The sequence below is a fragment of the Tachypleus tridentatus genome, chromosome 7, assembly GCF_004210375.1.
Source record: "Tachypleus tridentatus isolate NWPU-2018 chromosome 7, ASM421037v1, whole genome shotgun sequence".
Lineage (NCBI taxonomy): Eukaryota > Metazoa > Arthropoda > Merostomata > Xiphosura > Limulidae > Tachypleus > Tachypleus tridentatus.
In genome coordinates, this window is record NC_134831.1 from 150,892,612 (window position 1) to 150,908,956 (window position 16,345).

Genomic DNA, 16,345 nt, shown 5'->3' on the forward strand with positions numbered 1-16,345 from the left:
TCACGGCTATAACATTCAGTAACGGTAACAGCTAATTAAACAATAAAACTATAGAAAAGGAATTGACCACGAACACAAATGTTTCGTAGTCAACTATGTCTGGGTGTGCCTCAGTGTAGCGTGGCCGAACTGTGAATCCGATTATTCAAAGCATGTCTGTTGCTACAAAACACCCTCGTACTTTGAGATCATGTGAGCTGTAAGAGTGACAGTAAAATCTCTCCCTCTATTCGGCAGAGAAGAATAGTTAAAGAGCTGGCCATCTGTCAAATCTATCAGTTTAAAATTAGAGATGGCTATGCGTTGATAGCTCTTGAGTATCTTTAAGCAAAATTATGAAACAAAGAAATTCCTCTTCTTGCTTACATAATCGAAGTTAAAAAGAAATAATTTTAATTAAATTGAAAATAATTTTTTGCGTGTACTTATTGCTCTTTGTAAGTAGAATCATATAAACAATGAGCACACAATTTTAAATGTTTTTTTTGTATTTGTGTATTTTACATTTCTCTTCCAAACTTTAAGCTTATACAAATATGAATTTTATAATTACGACAGAAGCAGAGGCTATTCAGAACCAAACATTGAAATTTTGGCAATTATATGCAAAATAATTCACACACATAACACATATTTTTATGTAAACTGCATTCATGATAAAAAGTTGTTTTTGATCCTTTAAAACGTTTAATACTTAATTTAACATATGTATCATTAATTCGGTTTATAGGATTAGACATTATATTATAATGATAGGTTTCGTATTTCTTCATCACTATTATCTTTTTTTCCAGACAGCTAAAAGTGCAGTCGCTGGTTTCCTTCATATTCACAAAATTCTACTATCAGGAACTCAACTTTTCCACACTGTTGAGAATATTCGTCGACTTGTGATTGAGACAACTAAATACTGAGAAGCCGTTTTGGAGGACTCTTGGTGAAAGCTCAGAATTTGTCAGGTTACAAAACAAACATTTTGAGTATAGTGTAAGGCTTACTCAGCGAATCAAGCATAACTCAGTTCTGTTTGGAATTATAGTTCGTTGTGAGCTTAGAACCATCAGAATTTTATTTTTCAAACTGGGTATCAGAGCAATATTTGATTATTCTGATTTAATGTGATAAGTTAATTTATTACTACAAGAGGCTGGCGGTTAGCCATGAGAATAACTTGCGTAGGTAATATTTTAGTGAGAATGAACGAAAAGTAATGTAGGGTCTTGGAAACATAATCATAAACTCGATATACCATAAAGTTTGACTGGTTAAGAGCTCTATTGAATATGTGTTTAACATTAGTTGGAACAGAGAATTTTACGCATTTTTCAGCTTTAGTTAACATATCAAGTGAAATAATTCGAGCTCATGGAATGGCTTTGAGTTTTTCAATTACAAACTTATAGCTGATAGCTGTCTAAATTAATTACAGTTTTAGGGTAGGCTCATAGAGACATCGATGTGTAATAAAATATAATCGAATAAAATACAGCTAATACAAAGGAAGAAAAAAGTCTCAGATTAATTTACTCTGATCCTGCCTAAATAAATTTCAAGTGCCGCGGCTATCGAGGATTATCGCAACATACATAGAAACACGTGTAGATTAAAACCAGTTATTTGATACTCAACAGTATCTATAGTATTATGCATTTTCGTGCAATTTAATTTAACTTTTTTTTGCAATTAAAAATATAAAAAAGGCTACCAAATGAATACAGGTTCATAAAATTGAATGTTCTGTAATTCTAAAACAGACTAATAATTAACCACATTTTAAATGAAACTTTATTATTAACCTATTAAATAGTCTTCATCGGTCTCGTGTGTGTACGAGTGCGCCTGTGAAGAAATTTGAGAAATGGTTAACGAACTCTTGAACATCGCTCTAATTCTAGAATATAATAGAACACTAAATTATTATTTCAGTACACACTGTTAACTGATATTAATCCTTGAACTGGTTTACACTTACGAGTTTGAACATTATTAGACAAGAATATATGAAGCAACCTTTTATTATTAGATTGTCTGAAACATTTACTCCTCATTGGTGAGTTTTCGAGTATAACGTAATATTTATTTCAATTTATGAAACTTGACATTCCCACTCATAAAATCAGTTACATATTTATATTACAGTAAAAAAAGTGGACAGAGGAAGGTTTCACCCAATGATAGTATATGACTTGTTTCGCTAGGGTTAAAAATGGTTTGAAATCTGAAAATATGATACTCAGATCAAAGTATTTATTAAAGTATTGTGTATGATTAGTCAACTGCTCAATAATTATTTATATTACTTGTTTGTCTATATATACGTAGTGACTGCACCTTTCACTTAGTCCCAAACTAAATACGCCACTGATTGCTTTGTATTTCATGCTGCTTCTTATGTGAGGGTATTTATATGATCAAGTTAACTCAGCGAAGTTACTCATTCTAATTCATTATCTGTGCAGAAAGTATGCATGTCAGTCGTTCTTGAAGGTCATACATACATTAATAGGGGTGGTAGGCACGTTTAACATGTGTATGTCAGACTGATTCAATAGTTATGCAATCAGAGCTTGATCAAGATAAAAGGCTCGCTGTATTATTTCTTATTTCATTTTATTTTACGGGAGGGTTTCATACGGTCCACTTTTTATAAAAAGAGCATACGTGGGCATTTAAGCCATACTTTAAATTTTCCAAAAGCTTCAATAGTGTGGTGTGAATTTCGCCCAAAGCTACACGAGGGCTATCTGCGCTAGTCGTCCCTAATTTAGCAGTGTAAGACTAGAGGGAAGGCAGCCTCTCATCATCCCCACCACCAACTCTTGCACTCCTCTTTTACCAACAAATGGTTGGATTGACTGTCACATTATAACGCCCTCACGGTTAAAAGGGCGAGCATGTTTGGTGTGATGGGGATTCAAACCCGCGACCTTCCGATTACGAGTTGAGCGCCTTAATCACCTGATCATGCCAAGCTCTAAAGTTATGATCCGAGCGTATAATTAACATCGGAAAGGACTGTCACATACCCATCTTGAAAGGGATCAAAGCTCCGCAGTATTACACTACCTACAAAACATTAAACTGCATAACGATGTCGTTCTGGTACATCTGAGACTATATTGGCTGTGACTGTCGGATGGCTGGCTCATTTGTACATTTAAAGTTGTTCTAATAAAGCATACTCAATATTTTGTGTTACATGTAGCAAAAAATTTAATGTACAAGGTATAAGAACGTTTGGGTAAACTTTGAATGTGTAACCCATTCTATCCAACAAACTCAAACTCGAACCTCAATTTTACTTTATCATCAGCAAAGCAGTATTTCCCGGGTTCTTCTTTAAAATAGCATCAGATTAGTGAGCATATTCATTAGTAAAAATAATCTTAAACTGATTCATATAAGTTCCCTTTAATAATTATTTTTAAAACATTCAGACCGTCAGCGAGATGTCTTCTAATAAGATTACATTCCTTAACCAAAGTAAAAAACTACTATTCGGCGAGAAAATAGAAATGTTACTATTCCTTGGATAAAATAAAAATGTTTTATACAAAATGACATATTTTTACTGCTAGAAATACTTTCGTAAGTATATAAAACTGTTTCTATCAGGTATCATAGAGATCATAAACCTTGGAGTGGAATAAGCAACTTATTAAGAAAATGTTAACTCTGGTACATGACATCTTCCATTTATTATTACGATACGTCTCTAGGTCTGTTGTGGTTTGAACTCTTATTAAACGAAACAATAGTTATCATTTATTTATTTTTATTTAGGGTTAGCCTACCCTGTTTTACATTAAAGGTACTTTTTTAACTGAATTATTAACGTGAAACTAACGATACGTAACGTCAAATCGACCAGTCTTTAGTGACGATAAACAAACCTGTAGGAAATTAACAATGAACAAATGAGAAGATTGCATGTCTGTACTTGACCATCAGTGTCATGCACTATTTGTGTTTAGAAATAAGGTAGTGTTTTTGTTTTGTTTTATAAACTAACTACGAAATATATATGAGCATCTGAAAACAGTTTCAGTTGCAAACACCGTAGATATTATGAAAGAACTATCCACCACTGAGGTGTAGTCGGTAAGTATCCAAAACTTGTGTAAGAAAAATACTATTTACGTCTTAACATATGGATACCTTCAGACGTGATACCCAAACTAATTCTTGTGTATTTTTGATTATATTATCATCAAGTCTGAATTTTTACTTCATTTAAAAACGTTTATTTGGGATATTACTACAAAGCTACGCAGGGATTTATGCGCTAGCCGTCTTAAGATTTAAGTTGATACCCTAAAAGGAAGGCAGCTATTAAACACTACCCACCCCAACTTTTAAGCTACTCTAGTTAGACAGTAGGGGCCCGGCATGGCCAGGTGGTTAAGGCACTCGACTCGCAATCCGAGGGTCGCGGGTTCGAATCCTCGTCACTTCAAACATGCTCGCTCTTTCAGCCATGGGATAGTTATAACGTGACGGTCAATCCCACTATTCGTTGGTAAAAGAGTAGCACAAGAGTTGGCGATGAGTGGTGATGGCTAGCAGTCTTCACTCTAGTATTACTCTGCTAAATTAGGGACGGCTAGCGCAGATAGCCCTTGTGTAGCTTTGCGCGAAAGTCAAAAGTAAACCAAACAGTCAAAACAGTAGGAGTTAACTGTCACTCTTATAATGCACATTCGATCTCAAAGTGCGTAACGATATTTTCTGTTTTGCAGTAACAAGACGTAACTCATAGACTTTTGAATTACTCACAATCTCGCACACGGGGTCACACCTGATTCTTTCAAGGGTATTAATTAAGAAAATTATGTTTAATATTTGTTGTTATTCTTGTTTCAATGTATTTAATTTATAGTATTTATTGTCGTTGTTTAAGATTTATGTTTTTTTCACCTTTTAACAGCACTTCGGTTGCTAAGCTTGAGGGAATATAACTCTAAAATTAAAGGCTCGATTCCTGTTATAGGAAGAAGATGGAGAGATAAATCTACTTAAATAAACAACAAATACTTAGACACAACCTTTAACATAAAATTAGATTGAAAAGACGTTTTATCCAAACAACTAATAATATATCTTATAAACTTTAAAACGACGAGCATGAATGATTCTCTTTGTTGATTTATTTGTATGTGTCTATCTAAAGCTAACTTTAGAAGAGGTCTGTTCATGTTCTATTATTCAATTCAACTTCTCTGAGTATTCCACCATTATGTGAAACGAACAGAGCATGTTACGAAATGAATTAACATATCTTGTGAATATGTAGTTATATGCTCAATTCTCGATCCTTATTCAGACGAACTTCCTTATTCAGATACTTATTCCTCCATCTTGAAGCATTGATGAACTTATCAATAAATTATGATCAAAGTAAGCTTGTTGATCAGAACTAAAAATGTTAACAGATAAATAATAAAGTTAATTTAGAACACTAATCTAACTAGAAGTATGGAACGTGTTAAAGCAAATACTTATCGTAATTAAAATGCATTAATTCATTAATAATTTACTCTCGCTGTCATCGATGTTGTTAACAATATTTCCAAAAACATCAGGACAGTTTCAACCAACAGAGAATATTTACTTAGACATAAATCCATGTAGTAAGCTAACAATGTGAGATAGTGTGCTAATAATCAAAATGAACAGCTGCTAAGTGATATTAGTTGAATGTGCCACGCTGGTACAGCGGTAAGTCTGTATTTACCACGCTAAAATAAAGAGGTTTGATTCCCTTCGGTGGACTCAACAGATAGCCCGATGTGGCTTTGCTATAAGAAAACAAACAGAAACATTAGTTAAATAATAATTTACCAATTTTTAGGAAAAGTTTTATTCAAATAATTTAGGTGATTACTTACTATTGAAAATATTTATTGACTGCATCCCTATTCGAGAAAACGTTTATGAACTAAAGAATCTATTTCTGTTTCTATATCACGTTACAATAAAAGGTAGCAGAAGTAAACAGGGGGAATATAATTAAATAAAACTCATTATTTGCTCACCCCCGAAATGTGAAAACTGTATAAAACAGCATCAGTGACAATGATGTCAGTGTTTACGCAACTAAATTTAGAATTGCCTGAATATTTTATACATCATAATAAACTTTAGGTTTATAACAAGACTTACAGTCTTTCAGATATTCTTTACATACACGTGTTTGTTGCACGTGCGAAAGTAGCAAACAAATCGCCACATTTCCAAGTGTGGCGACCTTATTTTTGAGGTAGTAATGCATTCTCAAGATTGTTTATCTTTTGTGTGTGTGTTTCTGAGTTCTTTCATGGAAGGTGTCATTGAAAAATTACTTGGATTTATAGTAATACATTCTGTGATAGCATTTGCTATTTATAGATTTAGGAATATATGAAAGTTATAATCTCTCTATTTTGACTCATGTAATAACTAAATGAGGTAAGTGTTTAATCTTTAACTTTTTATGGTTAATTTTCTTACGCTGATTGGGATTTCGCTAAGTTTTATGTGCGGACAGATCTCTAAACAATTAGACATACGTAATACTGTTTTGTTCTTTGCATAAGTTAGACCTAACCGCGTTTGCATTTTTTTTTGTATGAAGTTACGCACAAAGCAATATAATGGGCTATCTATGCTTGCTCTGTCAATCACGGTATCGAAACTCGAATTCTAGCCTTTATAAGTCAGCAGATACTGTGCTTTCCCACTGAAGACACCATCTTTGTTTGATTTGAATGATAAGGTTATTTTGTTCAAACTGAAAATTTGTTCTCGTATTTTTTTTCCATTAAGACAGGTAGAAACTCATATCTATCTCTATTACATATATATATTCTGAATCTCTAGTCAGAACGGTTACTACCTTTATATAAGAAATCAATGTATTCATAAACACCACAATGACAATGAAGTGCATATATAAATAATATTTATATAAAAAACACTGGTTTATAGTGGTTTGTTTTGAATTTCATACAAAGCTACACGTGAGCTATCTGCACTAGCCGCCCCTAATTTTGGAGTGTAAGACCAGAGGAAGGCAGATACTCATAACCACCCACCGCCAACTTTTGGGCTACTCTTTTACCAACGAATAGTGAGATTGACTTTCACATTATAACGCCCCCACGGCTGAAAAGGCGAGCATGTTTGAAGTGATGGGGATTCGAACCCGCAGATGACGAGTCAAGCGCCTTAACCAATCCCGTTATTTGTTGGTAAAAGAGTAGCACAAGAGTTGGCGGTGGGTGGCGATAACTAGCTGCCTTCCCTCTAGTCTTACACTGCTAAATTAGGGACGGCTAGCGCAGATAACTCTCGAGTAGCTTTGCGCGAAATTCAAAACAAACAAAAGAACAACCAGACAAACACGCCCATGTGTATGTGTGTGAGCGTGCGCACGTGCATGTTGTATAGGTGTGACAGCCATTGCTTTAAGAAGAAAGAATCCAAAACCTAAAATTTTGCATCATACTAAATCTACGTGAAAGTGTGCATGTGCGTGTTCATTTTGCTTATACGAAAAATCACGAAGAAAAGAAATGTGACCGTCATAGCTCCAAGAGGAAAGAACCTAGAAACCTGACATTTTGCACTCATACAATGTGGACCCTGGGAGTGTACATCTGGGTTTTATTGCTTATTTTATCCACGCATACGCATCTTCTTTAATAAGCCAATAAAAAAAAATACGTCTTTGTATGTGTGCCTGCCCTATCTTCAGAAAACAAAATTTTTTTTCCGTTTTGTAGTTTATACATTCGATTTTATACTTTCAGCACGTAAACTATTAAGTTAAACTTTTATTTTCTGGCAACATGATATAAAAGTCATGATTGAAACACATTCGCTTTACCATGCATTGGAAGTATTTATATAAGAAAACACTTCTTTTCTATGTGTTTTTTCGTTAGATTCCTTTTTTCAAAGGCCCGGCATGACCAAGCGCGTTAAGGCGTGTGACTCGTAATCCGAGGGTCGCGGGTTCGCATCCCCGTCGCGCCAAACATGCTCACCCTTTCAGCCGTGGGAACGTTATAATGTGACGGTCAATCCCACTATTCGTTAGTAAAAGAGTAACCGAAGAGTTGGCGGTGGATGATGATGACTAGCTGCCTTCTCTCTGGTCTTACACTGCTAAATTAGGGACGGCTAGCACAGATAGCCCTCGAGTAGCTTTGTGCGAAATTCAAAAACAAACAAACAAATAAACCTTTTTTAAAATACGCGCATATCTGTCTTTTGATACCTACAGTACTGTGCACAAGTAGTAGAACAAATTCAAAAATTATATTTCCGATTCCTTTCAAAGAACAATGAAAGATAAATCACAAGTAAAACATTAAACTTTTATTAATCTTCATACTTAGTACAACGTAACTTCAGAGAATGTGCTTGATTTCAGTGAACAACTAATATTCTCTGTGTTCCCCTTTTGCTTTTATAACCGTAGACTGTCTTTTAGGCATAAAATTTCTTTTGATTTTGATTTGTCGAATTTTTTATTTATAGAATCCCAGATCTGCTAATTTAGGTAAAGATTATGTGGGGGTCATTGCATCATTCGAATGACTCCAGTAGCCTCTCTTCTTAGCTAAGTAATTTCTGCATATGTTGAGTGAATGTTTGAGGTCTTTATCTTCTTAGTATCGAAATTATTTACCAATAATACACAAACAACTAATTATACCACATATCAGTATGTGATAGTACTTGTCCTGGTCCATTATTCTATCTATTTTTTTAAATGTGTTTTGTCGCGTCGGCAGACAAACACCTCCAAACTATCACACTGCCTCTCCCGGCAGACAAACTCCCATACTTTACGGTAGGTGTTAAGCAGAGATAACAAACGACCGTTATTCAACAGTACAATCTTTGTACTGTTTTTTAGCTGTTACACGAACAAATATTCCATTCTCGTTGAGTCTACTTGATGGTGTAGATCTGGACACTTTTCTGTCATTTGGTACATGGTTGTTTATCTCATGCTTGAGGTCAGTGGCAGTCTTCGTTCCGTCCCAAAGGCTGTATAAATGAGGATACTTAAAATCAGTATCATTGCATTTAGAAGTTCTGCCGCTTTCTCTATTATTTTCAAATGTACTTATCTTGTACTTGACATTGTGTTGGGAGCATTTCAAGTCTGCAGCAACTTGTTAGAAAGTCCAATCAACATGACGTAAAGCTATTATACGAACCCTTTACTCTACTGACAACATTCTACAGTTTTTGTGCTGTGATATAACAACAAAACTTGATATATAGTAGTATACACTGTTTTTATCAAAGTTTATTTGTGGAGTGCTATTAAATTAATTTCTTCTAGCATAAACCACAACCATTTACTAGTTTCTTTATGCATGTTTAAGATATTACATGGGGTACAATGACAGTTATTTAAGTACCTAAATTTGATCAATATGTTCATTCGAGCAGAATCCCTATGATATGACCTTGAATAAAGTATACGGAAATTCTAAAAAATTATAAGTATTTTCTCCCTGACGCATTCAACTGTCAACAGGGATTAGTGAAGCATTACTATAGCGTTTAAATTTATGTCCTGAAATTGCATGGAATGAGTAGCTCCATGAAACGGGAAAAATGATAAAATATTTTCTTGTCCTATCACCTTTGTACAGTACTGTATAATGTGTAATATACGAAATCAGTTCTGTAATTATAGTACTGTTATGACATAGCGTGCCTTTATGTCTTTCTGTGATTTCTTTGAGAAAAGAACTTAGATTGTCTGATCGAAACATTGCAACAACAACAAATTTAATAAATCATGATAAAATGTTTAAAATATATATAACTGTTCTTTTATGTTATAATGGGTTCAGAATACGTTAGTCTAATATTCCAAGCGATGCTGAGTATTTTCGCTAGTTACGAATAAAATATTTGAAATGTTCATATATATTTTCTCATTTATTTAAATTCCCTTGATCATTGAATATTTGAAGACAAGTCTCGTTTCTATACAGTAAATGAACCGCAGTGGGACTTGCAGTAACAACGAAATTGATTGCCAGATCCAGATCACGTAGTAAAACGTACGATATTTTCCTATGTTGTTACCTTGTATACTTAAGCTATAAGTGACGCAGAATAACGCGCACTTATTTGACGTCAGGATATATCCCACAGAAAATTGTATAAATAAATAACTTACAGAGAACACAAATATTCCCACGAGAGAGAGCAACTGAAAAGTTGTATGTAGAAACGGAAGGAATATCTAAACGTTTTACTCTACAGATACGTCTAGTATATCTATATATATAATGCCACTCTATGCTCTCCTACATTTCCTTATGACACGTAGATATTTTAAAGTATTTTGAATCTCGATATTTCTGTAAAGTAAAAAAGATTATGATTTTTAAAAAGAAGATGGCGTGTATTTTAGCGAAATTCAAAGTAGTGATTATCTAAATACAAAGATACACAAAATAAAAATATTTACTGAAAAATATAAAAACAAAAACAAGTTCAAATAAAAGAGAATCCTCAATATACGCGACACTTGAAATTGTATAGGTATGATTAAACTAAATTAATCTATGAATTACTGTTGTACATCTATTTTAATCCCCACGCATGTTTTTGTATAGCTTAGGCCCGGCATTGCCAGGGAGTGAAGGTGCTCGACTCATAACCTGAGGGTCGCGGGTTCGAATTCCCGTCCCAACAAACATGTTCGCCATTTCAGCCATGGAGGCGTGATAATGTGCTGTCAATCCCACAGTTCGTCAATAAAAGAGTAGTCTAAGAGTTGGCAGTAGGTGGTGATGACTAGCTGCCTTCTCTCTAGTCTTACACTGCTAAATTAGATGTGGCTAGTGCAGCTTTGCGCGAAATTCAAAACAAACAAACAAATTGTATGGTTTTCTTTTTTTGCTTGTGACGTATATCCTTGACTCTGTATTGTTGCTTGACCTGTCTTTTCCCGAAATATGTAGAACGTTCCCGTGCCTAATAATCAATAGTGTACTAGATCTGTATGTAATACTAGTGATTGTTCCAAACAAAATTTTGTGAATGTTCCAGAGTCTCGCGTGATTGTTATATAAAAACCGACGCGTCGAGAGACAAAAGATTATTGTTATTGGAACACTAGTATTATGATTAACGCTTATGAATTTGAAAACTACAGAATTTGACCAGGAACATTTATAGATTTCGAACATTACAAACCGCTCAACTCCAGTGAATTACTTCAAACTTTAATATGTCTACGAGGACATTAGATATTGTCGTTGGCGAAAGCTTACTTTTGTAATTAATGCAAAACCAATGAAACTAGCTAACTTAAGCGAAGTTTGACAATATCAACTCCGAACTAATGTGCTCGTAGTGGACCTGGAGCAAAGTGTGACAATATCAACTCCGAACTAATGTGCTCGTAGTGGACCTGGAGCGAAGTGTAACAATATCAACTCCGAATTAATGTGCTCGTAGTGGACCTGGATCATCAATAAAAGATTCAGTTCTAGACCAGATATAAGATTCAGTATTGTTTGTAAAACTTTTATATAAACACAACATTATTTGCAATACTATTAGTAATTGTTTGTTTGTTTTAAATTTCCCGCAAAGCTACTCGAGGGCTATCTGCGCTATCCGTCCGTAATTTAGCAGTGTAAGACCATCACCACTCACCACCAACTCTTGAGCTACTCTTTTTACCAACGAATAGTGGGATTGACTGTCACATTATAACGCCCCCACAGCTGAAAAGGCGAGCATGTTGGGTGTAACGGGGATTCGAAGGTGGTCACGGAGTTAAGATCGTGAGCTATTGCCGTGTGGGGGATGTTTTTGCTAGGAGTACACGTAACTTTTCACATCATAGGTGCTAGTTTTATATTACACATGCTATCACAAGTAGAGCAATCTTCCACAACGTATCACCAAGAGTGAACAGTTACACACAGTGAAACAAATGCCTAAAATTTCCGTCAAAAGGTTTTAAAACCAAAAGAATGAAGATGTATTTTAACCTGCCATTACAAAATCGACGTCAAAATAACTTCCTTAAAACGTCGAACGCAAAAACTTAAGACACAAAATTCTTTATATTAGTTCGACAATATTAATTTTTAATATGGCCAACTTTCTAATTCATATTTTACTTTTAATAATTAACAAAGCATTTTGATAAAATTAATAATTTATGACTCATTAGACTGTTCACAGTTTGACTGTTTGTTCAGAGTACTTTGTGATTTATTTAAATGATTATTCATATAGTATTTAATGATTACTATTATTCTCTTTTAACTTAAAATGTACTTACTTCTGCAAAGAGCAGCTTTGGATATTAACTTATGCATGAAACATTCCAATATTAGTTATATATTCTGTGCGTTACAACAACTAAAATGAGACTCTAGGGCTCATTTTTTGATTCACATGAGTCTTTATGGACTGGTTAAGCTCCTTTATTGGCCCCAGTTTCTTGTATAGTGATCCAACATGCTCATGCCAACTGAGCATACACGTGCCACCTTTGGTCACACGAGCCGACCTTTCAAATTTGATTATATTAGCTATGAAACTGTGAGAGAAAATGTGAGCAAACAAACGCACGAATTCACACACAACGTGAATAAATAAGTTATAACTATCCAAATATTAATTATAATACGGAACTGTACATGAAAAGGCTTTATAAATTTTGATAGCGTTGCTTTCTGATGCTCTATACATGTTTCGAATGACGTGTATATGGAGAAAATTATGTAAACTAAAGTCATTTATTACAACATTTCTTGGTAACGTATAAAGACTTTCACATTATATCGCTAATGTTAAATGACGCTGTTTGTTTTATTTTATTTTGAAAGTGTTGTTCATTATTTGTTGATAAGAAATCGTAAGGTAGTAGTTTACTGTTCTATTGTTTCGTATTTTATTTCTTTAATATTTTAGGTTTTACTCTATGAAGCTATTATATTTTGTAATTATCAGTCATAAAGTTGGTGGAGTCTGTTATTACCTTTGTTCAGGGCTGACTCACTTAAGTGCATGGATTTGCTAATACTCTTGTGCGTTTGCATATTGCACTACACACAGCTGTGTACGCTATTAATATTTTATTTGCAGTTTAGCGAACAAAAAATAGCGTATGATAACCCTCCTCCATTTCATCACAATGAGACATTTTTCCAGCTTTTAAAGACATAGGATAATCTTTTAAATACTTTATGTACAGTAGGTAATCCAATGTAGCTTTGCTCTAAAATAAATAAATAAACGGTTTAATATATAAATAATATAGTGAAATTCTAAATTTCCTTATAAAAGATAGTCATAAATTTATTACATACATATATATAGCACATTTATATATATATAACATAAAAATATTTTATGTTAACTGGACCAGTGCTTCTCAAACTTTTTTCAATTCGCGTAAATAGACTAAAAGTTTAATGAAAACAATTTAACTTCAATTCTTCAGAAGAATTTCAGTATAAACTTCACGAAGCTCCTGATCCACACATTTAAGCATGTTCTCTTCTAAGTCTTGATAAGTGTCAGGGAAGAGAAACTCAGTAAGTGGTTGAAAATGACAGCAAAACAACTGTTGCTTGATTTGAGATCAATTGGTGTTAATTTCTCACTTGTAGCCAAAACTGATTTAGTGGAATCTCTCTGAACCTAAACTCAAGAACTCAAGAAATCAATCATTACTGACATTCAGGATTTCTTTGTTTCTTTCAAAGATAAACTCGTTGTTGATTCTTCTGAAAATGCTGCAAATGGATTTCAAATTCAATCAAAGTATCTCAGATGATCTGAAATAACGTATGCACTTGAAACAGGCTCATATGTTACTCTACCAATGAGATTATCTTTTCATTTGACTTTGAGTTAAATGCTCGCTTGAACATTTTTAGTGAACCACACTCTATCTCTTTTTTCCAAAGTTGAAGTTTTGATTTGAATCAACTTCGTTTGTCTGTGCATATTAGTATGTTCTCATTGTGTCCTTATAGTTATTGACTCAACTCATTCAAGTGATTTATTTGAGCACCTGAATAAGCTGAATCATCCAACTAGGCCAGTTTTTCCAACCAGTTTTAATCTTGAAACAGACGAACATACTGGTCTCATAATGCATGAGTTGTTTCAATTCTTCTTTTAGTTCATAAATTCTTGACAGAATTTGATTTTTCAGAGCCAACCAACTTCAGTATGAAATAGAAGAGATTGATGTTCTATTCAACTATTTTGCATAAAAAAATGGGCGTAACTGAGGTGTTCTGGATTTGATTACGTTAACGATTTTACAGCTTCATTCAGTATGAATTTCAGCAAAGCTGACGCTCTATTTGACACAAGAGTCTCTCTGTGAAAAAAGCAGTGAGTGATTTGAACGTCCTGGTTTTCAAATTGTACTTTAAACATGAAACCCATCGCATTGCTTGTCATTGCAACTGCACCATCAGTGGATATATATATGCAGTTCTGTCATAGAATTCTATTTGTTTTGAAATATTCATTGGCCTTTCTTAATATTTTTCCCTTATTATTTTCCTTGCAGAAAAATAATACTCTTTCAAACAGTCCTCTTTGACAAGCTGAACGAATGTATTCAGCTGTGAACAACTTTTAGTGTTTGTAGATTTATCAATCTGTAAGGAAAACATTACCGACTCTTGAATTTTCTGGATCAGTAATGTTTCTATGTTTTCTGACATGTCTTTAATGCGCTTGCTCATGCAGTTACTTGATGTGGAAATCTTGCCGAATCTTTTGCTGCTTCTATACCAATTTCTTGTAAGGTTTGCATAATGAGATTTTCAATAACTGTATGGCAATCAATCTGGAAACATTGTAGTTGGCTTTTTGTACACAATCCAATACTTTTACTGATGTTCTCATGAAAAGTGTTGCATCATATTCTTGTAACTGTTTGAAGTAACTGATGTATTTATAAAGGTAAGCGGGACACTTTGTAGAAAAACTTCATTTCTGTTTGGCTGAACCATGGCTTCTTTTGACAAAATCAGATATTCAGGCAACAGATAAAATTTATTTATATTTCATACCGTTTCATTGACGTGAAAAGCATATTAATCCAAGAATAACTGATTTTGCTATATCTATTATTACATCTGGACTACAAATGCTCAGTTTACAATTTTCTTCCAGCAACATTATTTGGAATTATTTTTTTATTTACGTAAATATTTAGTATTTCGTGTAAAAATTAAGATTATTTTATGATTTTTTCGTTTACATAAATTTTCATTTCATAACAACATTCATGGAGGGATTACAAGCACTTTTATTAGATTTGGAATTACCTAATATTTTTATTATCTCTTACAGGGAAAATTTAGTCATGTCCTGTCAAGTTAGAAAGTGTGTACACTTAAAAAGTGTTCAGAAAAAATGGTTATTTCTGGTATTCTTGGCTCGGCATGGCCAGGTGGTTAAGGCGATCGACTCGTAATGCGAGGGTCGTAGGTTTGAATCCTCGTCACACCAAACATACTTGCCCTTTTAGTCGTGGGGGCGTTATAATGTAACGGTCAATCCCACTATTCATTGGTAAAAGAGTAGCCCAAGAGTTGGCGGTTGGTGGTGATGACAAGCTGCCTTCCCTCTAGTCTTACATTGCTAAATTAAAATAGCAGAATACCAGATTGTTTGTTTCTTTGTTTTAAATTTCGCGCAAAGCTACACGAGAGCTATCTGCTATTTCTGAGTCTGGTAAATATGATGTAACCTTTACGGGCTGCCACCTGTATGTAAAACATGCAATAATTATAATTATTTAAATTGTAACTATTTTGTTTTCACGTTATTAACTTACCTTTCTCTTTAAAAGAAAAAAATAACTCTTCCTTTTCATTACGAAATTTAAATATTGCAAGCTAATATCAACAACTCAGACCAAAAAATATAACTAACGACTTCCCATTGTGGTAATAAAAACCAAAATTTCCATCGCGCATGAATACACTGGAAGCGTCAAAACTATCGAACAATGCCATTTATGATTGACTGTTGTAGTTACATAGTAATCAGTCACATGATCAATTATCACGGCAACGCGTAGCAACTTATCAATTGTTTTCTCACAGACAAGTGTAGCTTTGTAAATAAGCAAGTACGCATATCAATGAGAAAATAAATGAAGTTTGAAATTTTAAAAAGTTAATAAGATGGTAATAAATTTACTTTACCAAATAAAACCTATTTAATAATTATTAAAGTTCCGCGTTTGGGAAGCACTGCACTTGACATTAAGCTTAGTCTAACTAGTGACGAAAGTATTTTGAGTCTTTGAACTTTATCCTTTATGCCA

The 16,345-nt window shown here is 33.8% G+C and overlaps 1 protein-coding gene across 1 annotated transcript in view; it reads left to right on the forward strand.

Annotated features, from left to right (window-relative positions):
• The first annotated feature begins 4,054 nt into the window (after nt 1–4,054).
• The window catches only part of LOC143256907 (degenerin-like protein unc-105), a 75,151-nt gene continuing 62,860 nt past the window's right edge, over nt 4,055–16,345 (forward strand). The window contains exon 1 of the mRNA XM_076514751.1: nt 4,055–4,101. The gene's annotated coding sequence lies outside the window, so the exon portion shown is untranslated. The remainder of the gene's footprint in view (nt 4,102–16,345) is intronic.